Source organism: Sus scrofa, chromosome 3 (assembly GCF_000003025.6).
Source record: "Sus scrofa isolate TJ Tabasco breed Duroc chromosome 3, Sscrofa11.1, whole genome shotgun sequence".
Lineage (NCBI taxonomy): Eukaryota > Metazoa > Chordata > Mammalia > Artiodactyla > Suidae > Sus > Sus scrofa.
The window spans coordinates 127780237-127791606 of NC_010445.4; the positions used below are offsets into that span (position 1 = coordinate 127780237).

The 11370-nt window shown below is 49.1% G+C and overlaps 1 long non-coding RNA gene across 1 annotated transcript; it reads left to right on the forward strand.

Annotated features, from left to right (window-relative positions):
* LOC102161617 lies at positions 6133-10641 on the forward strand. The gene is made up of 2 exons (XR_002342878.1): positions 6133-7411; positions 9947-10641. It is a non-coding gene; the product is annotated as an uncharacterized LOC102161617 (long non-coding RNA).

Here is an 11370-nt window from a genome sequence, read left to right on the forward strand (position 1 = left end):
GTGGAGCGGGTGTGTGTGTGTGTGTGTGTGTGTGTGTGTGTGTGTGTGTGTGCATGTGTGTGTGCCTGCGTGTCATTTTGGAGAAGACGGGAGGGGGTAGGTGTACATAATATACGAGCTGGAAAATCCTTTTGTGTATTTCAGCTCCTCAGTACAAGACAATCACCTGAAATGATAATCATTACAGCACTTAGATCTACTTGAGATTTTGCAAGGCCCTTTCAAAGACATAATACAGATACTTAAGAGCATAGAAGCAAAGCCCTGAAAAGATCATTCCGGGCAGTGCTCAGTCAGATGGAGACCTTCCAGAATAAAGTTGACTGTAAATGAATCTCTGCTTCCAAATGTAATTCTGCAGATGCACTTTGATTTCACAGCCATTGATCAATAATTCATTTGGCTTGTGACTGCCGATGACATGATTTAATATGTCCAGCTAAATTATGTTCCCATAGGAACACTCATGCATACCAAAGGAAAAAATTACAATTACCACAGTGCCGGCAACTGAAGCAAGGCAGCATGCATGCCTAGGCGTGCATTTTGAAATCAAAAAGGGTCTGGGGATTGAATCAACAGAGGACCTAAAGCAGACAGCTCTCCATGAGCCCAGGACTAGAGACCTCTGCCTGGGGCCAGCCCTGGTTTGGAGCACCCAGCCTTGATTTAGGAACATCCACCCCCAAGGTCAGAACCAGAGCAGCCAAGGTGAAGCACACCCAGGAAAATGAACCTGGCGTGGGAGTAATTCCAAGTACCTACTTGGACCTCCTAAGAAACTCGTGCCTCATCTTTATCGTTGGTGGGGCTCTGCCTACTTCTCCAGAATCGTCTTTTGGCCTCCCCTTGTTTCGCATGAGACACTTGGGGTGGACTGAGAGAAGGAGCAGAGCAGGTGGGTGATGGTGGGTGTGTTACTTGACAAAAAGATACTGCAAGGCTTAGTTTCTAACAGCGACAACAGAAGGGATACACAATCCAGGACGTTCTGTGTGAGACCAAATTAAACACTGAAAAGAGCCAGAATGATCACACCCCTGCTTTGTTCTCACTGGGGTTAAACATTTGGCACCGTCTCTGCTGCCTTTTCCCTCGTGTTGGGGTTTCCTTCTTTCCTTGTCTGCCGCCACTGTCTTTGCAGGTAGCAGGATCCATGGCATAAAACAAGCAGCCAAAAGGATCACTGGGCTTGGCCTTGGGTTGCCTGGGGTCACAGGGTAACTCATGGCTCACTGGCTGTGTGATCTTGACAAGCTACTTGACCTCTCTGTGCGTGCTTCAGTTTTCATGTCTATTAAATAGACGTAGGAGACACAATCATACCACTTTAATCCTATCGTGGTTGTGATGATTAAATACATTCTAATGCAGTTATAGTATTAGTGCAGTGCTTGCTCTGGGCTAATGATACGATAAATGGTAATAGTGCATAGTCTTTATTAGCAGCAGTATTACTATCATTACAAGCAGTTTCCTAATTGGTCAATTTACCTCCAACTTTTCTATCCCAAATACTGTTTATGCGGCTGCCAAAGTACAATTCTAGAAGACCTACTGATGGCAAAAAACCTAATTCCTCTGAAAGAAGGATCAGGATTTTTAGAATAACACACCGAATATCCATTACCTGACCCTGCTTCTCTTTATACTTCTCTCTAGCCGTGCTGGCCTGTTTCCAGTTTCTTAAAAGTTCTGCACGGGTCACCCTGTGGGTTCAGGTTCCCCCTTCCTTCTGCCCACCCACCCACGCACCTGTCCTCCTGCCCCATCGCCCACCCAACAAATATTTATTGGCTGTGTACTCTGTGTCAGGTGCTGTGCCGGCGTTGAGGCTGCAATGATGAACAAGTCAAGAAAGAGCTCAAGAAATACTTGGGATAATGACAACCATTCTGAAGAAAGGCAACAGCTCGGAAGGGGGCGGGGTTCCTTGACACAGAGGCGGTCAGGGAGCCCCTGTGGGTAAAGGCCTTTGACCTGAGAGCTGGGGAGGCCCCTATGGAGGCCCCTACCTGGAGCGAGAACGTTCCAGGCAGGGGTGACGACTCCTGCACAGGTTTTGCAGGAAGCCAACTGTGGCAACAAACAACCCTGGAAGCTCAGTGGCTTAACACGATGTGTGGATGTGTGGTGTCTTTCTCACTTCAGAACCCAGTGTGGGTGGGGGGCGTTGCACCACCCGGCCGCTCAGATGATGTCACCCCACAGCCTTCAGGGGGCTCAATACCTTGTGCCTCAGCTGTCAGATGGGGGAGGAGTGACAGCAGGATGACTGGGGTGGGGGGACAGTTATCTGGCGGTGAACGAACTGCAGGGCGGTTTCAAAGTGTAGCCTCTCTGTGCGACTGGGGAGAAAAAAAGTGGAGAAAAAGTCTGGGCGTGGAGATACAGTCTGGTCTCTGTCCCAGGCCTGAGGGCGGGAAGACCTTGGCCTGTTTGAGGCTGGGTCTGCCCGTTCAGCGTGGAGGAGGGGAGGGGGCAGGACCGGGGGCAGAGGGTGGGCTGGAGCGGGGCCTGCGGGCTCCTTTTAGGCATTTGGTTTCCCTTTTAATCTCAAATGGGAGCCTTTGGAGAGACTTTTGTGCTAGAGGTCCGACTTGAGCAAATTTAAAACCTGCAGAGAACTTGCGGATGCAGAGACAGAACTGAGGGAGAGTGATCAGTTCCTCCTGCTGCCTTTGGGGATCTACTGCTCCTGCTGCTGTTGCCAATCACTCCAGTTTCAAGGCTCACACCAGCACTCGCTCTGCTACAGCCTTGGAGGTCAGCTGCCCAGAATCTGTGTGTCAGCGGGGCTGCGCTCCCCAGAGAGGGGCTTCTGGGAGAATCCGTTTTGGGGGGTGGTGGAATCCGTTCAGGAGGGCGTGGAATCTGCTTCCGACTTTTCCAGCCTCAGAGGGCAGCTGCACCCTTGGCCTGGGCCCCTCCCTCCATCTTTAGAGAAGAGGGCTCCACCGTCTGGCTCCATCTCTGGGGCCAATCCAGCCGCCTCCTTCTTCTACAAACCCTTAGGAAGGGCTGGCTCCCCCAGGTTATCCCAGATAACCTTTCCGTCTTAGAAGCTTCACTTAATCACAGCGGCAAAGTCCCTTTGTCCATGCATGGAGCATACGCAGCGGTCCTAGGGATTAGGACTTGGACGTCTCAGGTGGCACCGTTCAAGCAGCTGCAGGTATGAGGATGGTGACAAAACAGCCAGTGGGAAGACTGAGGTCTTGGTCCTAGACTAAGAGAGGTGCGATGGGCTGCATGGATTTGAAGGCGGTTGGGGGGCAGGCTCCACAGGTGGTGAGGGCCTGGGAGATGAGGACAAGGCACAAAAGGGAGGCCCAAGTTTCTTGTGCCAGTGTAAGTGACAAAATAACGACCAGAATCATTCAAAGACTCTCTATTCAGTACCCAGTGATGAGTAAAAATTCTAAAATTGTCTGTCGTTTGTAAGGTTTATGACAAGGAAAGAACTCCTAATTATAAACTGGTTATCACTGGGTATTACACACTGATTTTGTCTGAATCATTAATTAGCAAATGAATCAACAGCTGCTGATAGCTCATAAACAAGCTATTCTCATTTATTTTTTTAAAAGCATCATGCAGGCAAAGGCAGACCCAGAGAGGTGAAGACAGAGAAATATTCTTTGAAATGATTTTTATGCTTCAGGACCTATTTTAAAAATGATGTTTGTGAACCATTGACTTTCACGCAATAAACTAAAGCAAAGGTTGAGCTCTGATATGTTAAACACTTTAATTTAAAAATCGATGTGGAATAAACAGTCCCACAGTTGCCAACGTCTCAGAGACACTAGAGATTTTCATTGCTCTTCAGTGACCATGGGCCTCAGCTTGGACTTGGTTTCCCCCTTCTCTCCTTTTCGCTTCTGTGCTGCTGCTCTGTTGCTGCGTGATGGGCCAGCCCACCGGGCAGTGACTAAAGATGATATCCATCTTATTACGGCTTGTGACCACATGGGCCGGGATTTCCGGCCAAGCCGCTGAGGACTCTGCTTATTTCAGTGTAGACTGGGATGGCTCAGGGGCGTTGCCTCTGGGGGCTGGTCTGGCTGGACCCTTCCAGTTGGCTTCACTCGCATGTTTGGCGCCTTGGCAGGGAGGGGTGCATGGCTGGTCTCAAGAGGCACCCCCTCCATGTCCTCCAATCGGTTCCCTAGCCGACTAGTTCAGGCTTGTTCCATGGCTGCTCAGGGCAACAAGGGGACAAGACAGGGGATTCCGGTTTGTTCAAAGGCTAGTCTTGAAATGGGGTGGGGTTGCTAGATTTAGCAAATAGAAAGGTAAGATGCCCAGTACATTCGGAATTTCACAGGAACAATAGTAATTGTTGAGATGGTAGGTCTCAAATATTGCCTGGGGCATATTTATCCCCAAATAACTGTTGTTTATCCAAAATTTGAGCTGAACTGGGAGTTCTGCCCTTTTCCTAACAGCCCTAGCCTGGAATCACTTCCACTGTCCCCTATTTGTCAAAGCAGTCACAGGCCAGGCCAGACCGGGGTGGGGGCCGACGGGACCTCTCCGTCTGTGAGAAACCTGGCAATGCGCGTGTGTCCTTCCATTTGTCATCTCCAGCACTGAGGTCCTCCTGGGCTTGGCTCGTCCTTTGGGACCTAGGAATCACGAGCATAGACTCTCCAGGCCTTTCTCAAATGGGCCAAGGAGTTGGTGACATCATCTGCCTGAAATCCCAACCACCTTGGCCCAGCAGGCGGCAGGGCGCACGGGGGAGGGATTAGAGGGTCCTGGGTGAGGATCCGGTGTGCCTGAGGCAAGGGCCTGTCCCCAGGGTCACGTGGTCGAAGTCAGGACCAATGAGATGACGGATCGACATGACACAAAACACCGGAAGACGGGATGAGTCCTCCTCCACCAGTAGAGCTCCTGCTTCTCTGATTTCAGCCAGGAGAAGAGACACGAAACAGGGAGACAACGTAGTGGCTGTGAACTCCGTGAGTTGGGCCAAAGGCTTGATGACTTAATTGGCTTTCCCCGTAGGATTTCATGTCCATGAAGTTCTGGCTCCTTTCAGTGCAGAAAACGGTGTCTTCTAGTCAGTTCAGCACCAGCGTGAACGCTGGATCCTTAACCTGCTGAGTGAGGCCAGGGATGGAACCTGCATCCTCATGGATACTAGTTGGATTCGTAACCCGCTGAGCCACAACGGGACCTCCATCCCCACCCCAAACTTCTTCACGTGTCCTAAATTGCCATCAACATTGCAGCTTGTTAACATTTCAAGGGATGTTCATCCAGCACTAAGTGAGAATAGTAAAGACCATTTCTGTGCACGAAAGTGCATTTCCACGCGGCGGCTTTGGTCCCAACTGCAAGCTCACGTAGCCACCCCAGCCTGAACTCTGCTCACTCCTGCCCTTCCCAGAGCTCAGTTCTTTGCATTCGCAAGTGGAAACGTGGGGAGGGGACGGTCAGACCTGTTGGTCATCTGAACAAGTGCTGAGTTCAATACAGGCAAAACGTTTGACAAAATGCACTTTGAAAAATAAAAACAAATTTTAAGGCTTGTTACAGCGGATGCATTCACTTCCATGAAAGGCCCTTTGTGTAATAACAGTGTCCCTTTTAAGAAATGAAATGGTTTTGTTGTTGGTAATCAGAATTAATAGAATTTTTAAAAGGAGTGTGAGCTCAAATGAAGCTGATGAATCACAGTGGCCTTTCACATTTGCAATATTCCTGAGATAATTATTAATTAACACACCAGGAACGATTTTAATGTAACATGATGGTACAGATTTAAACACCCAAATGGAAAACGTTCTTATTAAGGTTTCTCATCCTTTCTCAAAATTAAAATGCTAAACTAATTAAAACCAAAGGTACTTTCAAAACAGTTTGCCTCCAAACAGATTTCTAATATATGCCACGCCAAGTATGAGCCTAGAGCTATTTTTCTGGGGTAGAATAAGAAATCTATTAAAAATGGAATTTCTTGGAGTTCCCTGGTGGCTCAGCAGGTTGAGGATTCAGCCTTGCCACTGGTGTTGCTTGGGTCACTGCCATGGCTTGGGTTCAGTCCCTGGCCCAGGAATTCCTGCATGCTGTGGGCGCAGCCCCCCCCCCCGCCCAAAATGGAATTTCTAGTAGATGAAATTCCTTGCTCTGACCTAGAAAGCTCTACAAGATCTGGCCTCCACCTATATTTTCTCGTTCATCTCATATTTAGTTGTTTTTATTTGTACCTCAGCCATTTTCGCCCTTTTCTTTTTTTTGAACATGCCAAGCTTGTTTTTGCCCCAAAGATTTTGTATTTTCAGTTCTTTCCCCAAATCCGCTCACAGCGCGTTCCTTCTCGCCATTCTGGTTCGAACAGTGCTATCGGATATGACTCTAGTCTAGCCCGTTACGCTGTGTTATCTGTTAGGGGACATGTCTCACCCTCTACAGTCACTGAATGTTTATTTCCTTCTTGAGCATCTGTCTCTCTCAACTGGAGCTCAAGCTCCATGAAAGCCGGGCCCTCTTCTGCCTTGTTCAAATCCAAATCCTCGGACAAAGCGTGATCCACCCCTGTGGACTGCAGGCAGACACTGGTGCCGTCCATACATGACAACAGGAAGTGACTCTCGGACCGCTGGCTAGGAAGAGGGCATTGGTTTTTAAAGAAGTTGCCCTTGTCTCATTGTGAGACCTTGAAGAAACTGAGATAACAGTGTGTGGGCAGGAAGTGGGAAACATATGTATTAATATGCTCAGCTAATCTCTGAATCAAAGAGAAAGAAGAAACGACCATGACATTGACCTGAAAAGGCTGAGAGCAGTCAGGGCACCTGAGTATCCATGTTAAGAAATGGAGGCTGTTGTTTTTTGATGCTTTTTTTTTTTTTTTTCTTTTCCGATCTGCCTCTCTCTTCTTTTTTAAAGGCTTGATTTTTTTTTTTTCTTTCTTTCTAGGTTTGGGGGCGTTCACGTAGTGCTTCGCAGATGTTTATTTGGGAGTCTCCATGTCTCCTTTTCTTCTTCTTCCTCAGAGCTCGTGTTGATGCATCTTCATCTTTCAATTGTGAATAAATGACTTCACTGCCATAGGACAAGACTGGGCTCTGCTGCCCTGTCTCTCCCGTCTTTGGTATAAACCTCACTCCAGCCTTTTCCGTCACCTCCACGCTGTCTCACGTTCTGACTTGGCAGCATCTGGTACCCAGGAATTTATCTGAACACGTGTTAATGTATATTACTCCGTGGAAACTTGCTGATGTTCTGGAGGGACGTTCTTCAGGAAAACTCTTGTCTTACAGGTTTTGGTGGAATGAGCATCTTTGGCCATATTATGGGATTATGGGAGTGCCTGTTATCTTTTCTTTCTAACCTACTCTCCCTTACATATTCCAAAGCTGTCCCTTTGCAAGGCCTGGACCAGCAAGCCTCGGAGGTGAGCATCACCACGTTAGAAATGGACCTGACCTATTTTTTTTTTCTAATTTTTTTTTGTCTTTTTGCCTTTTCTAGGGCTGCTCCCACGGCATATGGAGGTTCCCAGGCTAGGGGTCGAATCAGAGCTATTGCTGCCAGCCTACACCAGAGCCACAGCAACACGGGATCTGAGCCGCATCTGCGAGCTACACTACAGCTCACGGCAACGCCGGATCCTTGACCCATTGAGCAAGGCCAGGGATCGAACCTGCAACTTCATGGTTCCTAGTCAGATTCATTAACCACTGCGCCACGATGGGAACTCCTGGACCCAACCTGTGGAAAGGATCACTAGGGTACCTGGTAAGAATGAGTATAAATAAAACAGCTACAGGAGAAGGAAAACCTCTCATAGCACTTACTCCCTTCTCATCGGTCTATAAGATTAAGAGTGAGAATTCTCGTCTTCCTTTAGTATGGCTTTAAAGCAATTTAAATGCATTTAAATCAAAGACAATCTGGAGTTCCCATCGTGGTGCGAACAAATCCAACTAGGATCCATGAGGATGCGGGTTTGACCCCTGACCTCAGTCAGTGGGTTAAGGATCCGGCATTGCCGTGAGCTGTGGTGTAGGCGGCAGCTACAGCTCCGATTGGACCCCTAGCCTGGGAACCTCTATATGCCATGGGTGCGGCGCTAAAAAGCAAAAAGCAAAAAAAAAAAAAAAAAAAAAAGTCAAAGACAATCTATGTATCTGTCTTTGTGCATATCCTATGGGTAATAATGCCAGAAACAGGCAATTTGACACACATGTAGTGACTCTCTCCTTGTGCCAGGCCTTGGCATTGATCCCAGCCCCAGGGGACGTCCCTCTGGTCAGGAACACGTTTGTCACTTCATTATTCCTGAAATGTTATTTATTTATTTAATCTTTTTAGCTGCCCCTGTGGCATGTGGAAATTCCCAGGCCAGGGATCGAACCTGCACCACAGCAGTGACAATGCCTGCTCCTTAATCTGCTGAGCCACCAGGGAACTCCTTTGAGATGGGTTTTAAGCTTAGTTGGGGATTCTTTCCACTCCCTCATTTACTGAGTTATTTAGCAGAGCTAACCGGAAGTCGACGTTGTGCAGATTCTTTAGCTACACTCGGGGGGCCGAGCAACGTCTTTAGGAGGCTGATGTGAGCTGATGTGAACTGGCCTCTGTCTGTTGGGAGCCTGACAGCTAACGTTGCTGCTTTACGTTGCAGGATGCTCTTCGGCTCACAGAGCAGGCCGACCACCCCTCTGTCTTTCCGGAGAGCGGGCATGGCCGTTGAGGTGGCAACGTGGGTGATACATGTAGGGATAACTGCTGTTTCTGCTTTTTTACTTGTGGGGCTCTTTCGTGGTGGCCCTGGGTAACAGCCCTGCGACACTGACCACTGACCACACTCCCGACAGATAACCATCTCCAGGCCGCTCTGCCTGGAGCTAAAACGGTGAGCGCTGAACTCATTTGGGTTCTGCGGTCTTAGGTGGGTAACTGCTTCTGTACACTCTGCTCCTCTTTGAAACAGTCTTCCCCTGTTGGGACTGCAAATTAATTACCTCCCGAGACGGAGTTCTGCTCCTTTGACAAACCACTTAGGGTTCGAGAGGCTGTCAGAAAACTTCTCTTTTTACCCCTGGCTTGTTTGTAACCTCTTTCACTCTCGTGTTGAATGCATGACCCAGTTTTCTTTCCTTTAAATTGGTAGCAAAGGGGAATAGGAACAAAAGAGCATTTTGAATCATTTTCGGAGGAAATTCAGGACTGCTTGAAACTTCCTGTTGGTTTAGCCCATGGGAACTTTCGTCTTCTGGTGGTTTACACTGGATTTTCCAAATAACTTCCAGGGCTTTAATATTTACTTCCTTATTCAGTAAGTGACATCACTTTACCCAAAATAGTTGTATGAAAGGACAGCACACAGAAACGGGTATGTGTTCTGTTACCAGTAAAGCATCCTTTCTCAGGGAGAATCCTTGTCTGATAAATATATTTTTTTGTGGGGGAGGGAGAGGCCCAGGTGTGGCATATGGAAGTTTCCAGGCTAGGGGTCGAATCGGAGCTGAAGATGCTGGTCTATACCACAGCCACAGCATCTCGGGATCTGAGCCACGGCTGTGACCTACAGCATGGCTCATGGCAATGCCAGATCCTTAGCCCACTCAGCGAGGCCAGGGATTGAACCCACATCCTCATGGATACAAGTTGGGTTCATTTCCTCTGAGCCACAGCAGGAACTCCAAATACATTATTCTATTATAGTAATTCATATATCCCTTCCCATTCTCAACAGTAACAACAACAACAACAACAATAATAATAACTACATTAAGGGTTTAGCAGTTTGCATTTATGTCTTAGACACTTTTAGTTTCTTTTTATTTTGAAGCAAGTACCCAAAATACAGCAAACCACATAGCGCCTCCTCCAGGCCAGCCTGGCTTAGAGCACTTTACTGCCATTAGTTCCTCAATCCTCTCGAAACCGTGTGAAGTAGAGTTTATTCCCTCCCATTGGACAGGTGAGCAAACTGAGGCTGGAGAGCTTAAATGACTTGCCCAAGTCACAGGGCTGGTGCAGCGCTGGAACAAGATGTCACTCCTCTGTCTACACTGCAAGCCCGTGAGAGTAACCAGAGAGCTCTTCGAAGGATCCCCTGTGGATTGTCTATCACCTAATGATCTCTGAGCACCTAGCTGACGGCGGATCCCCTCGAGAACCGTGGAGCGTCTGCGCAGCGCAGGCAGGGTCTGGAGGCAGAGGCTGGAGAGTCCACTGGGGGCCCGCAGCATGCAGGCCAGGGTATCTACGTGTGTTCAAGATCTCTCCCCCGTACGGGTACTGGGCTCGGCCCTCCTCATTTATGAGACTAGAATTAATGGGGCAGTGAGGGTTCCCCCACCATGAGCTGGGGGGTGTGTGCAGAAGAGGAAATGTCCCCTGGGAAAGAACGCTGGGCAAGGGTCTCCCCACTCCCTGAACGGTATCCTCTAAACATCAGGCTCTGCTGATCACTGATTCTGGAAGAACCATCCCCCCGCCCTCCCGCTGCCGCCTCCAGAGCTCTGCCAGGACCCCAGGTGCCAGGTCCTGAGCTGGGTGCAGGGGACGCGCCCTAACCAGGGGAAGGGCTTGGTTTTAAGGGCTGGAGATGGGATTTTCCTTTCCTTTCTAACCGCCCCTCCCCAAACACTAGAATAAGGCCTTACCACTGGGGAATGTATAACGTTTCTATTCTGTAAAACATTATGAATTTAAAGGTCACAGTGGATGTCCTTGGCTGTGTAAACCACAGCAATGGCCTTGGGACAGACCTGTTTGGGGTGCACCATTGGGCGGCCCTGGTGACAGCAAGGTGGTGGTGGGGGGGGGCACCTGCGCAGCTGGGCCGCCTTCTCTGGGGAAGGCCTTCTGTTTGCACAAATGTTCCCGGTCTGAGGTTCAGGGTCTGTGGCTCGCTCTGCTCTTGCTGCTTCATTTACGGACCAGCCGGATCCCAGGATACCTGACGGCCCGCCCGTCTGCTAACCAAGAGCCTCAGCTGTCTGGGGCACTATGACCACTGTGTGGCCGTGACCAAGAGGCTTTGCCCTGTCGCTTGGCGTGACCTCCTCTGGCTCCCCCTTTGTTTACTTGGGGGCCTTGTACCCACCTCCTTTGGAGCAGGGGCCCATGGTCCAGTGCAGAATGGCCGTTCCTGGCTTTTCTGCATCCCCTGCTGGAACAAGGGGAGCCACTGCAACCATCCCGGGCGGTGAGTACCTGCGTCACGCGCTTTACCTAATGATTTCATGGAATCCCTCGACAGCCCTGAGGAATACAGAACTATCCTCATTGTTCCAAAGGGGAAATCAGGGTTGAGAGAGGTTAAGTCACCAAGATCAGATCACACAGCCAGTAGTTAGGTGACGGGGTGAGGGGTCACAGAAGCCCACACCTGGCAAC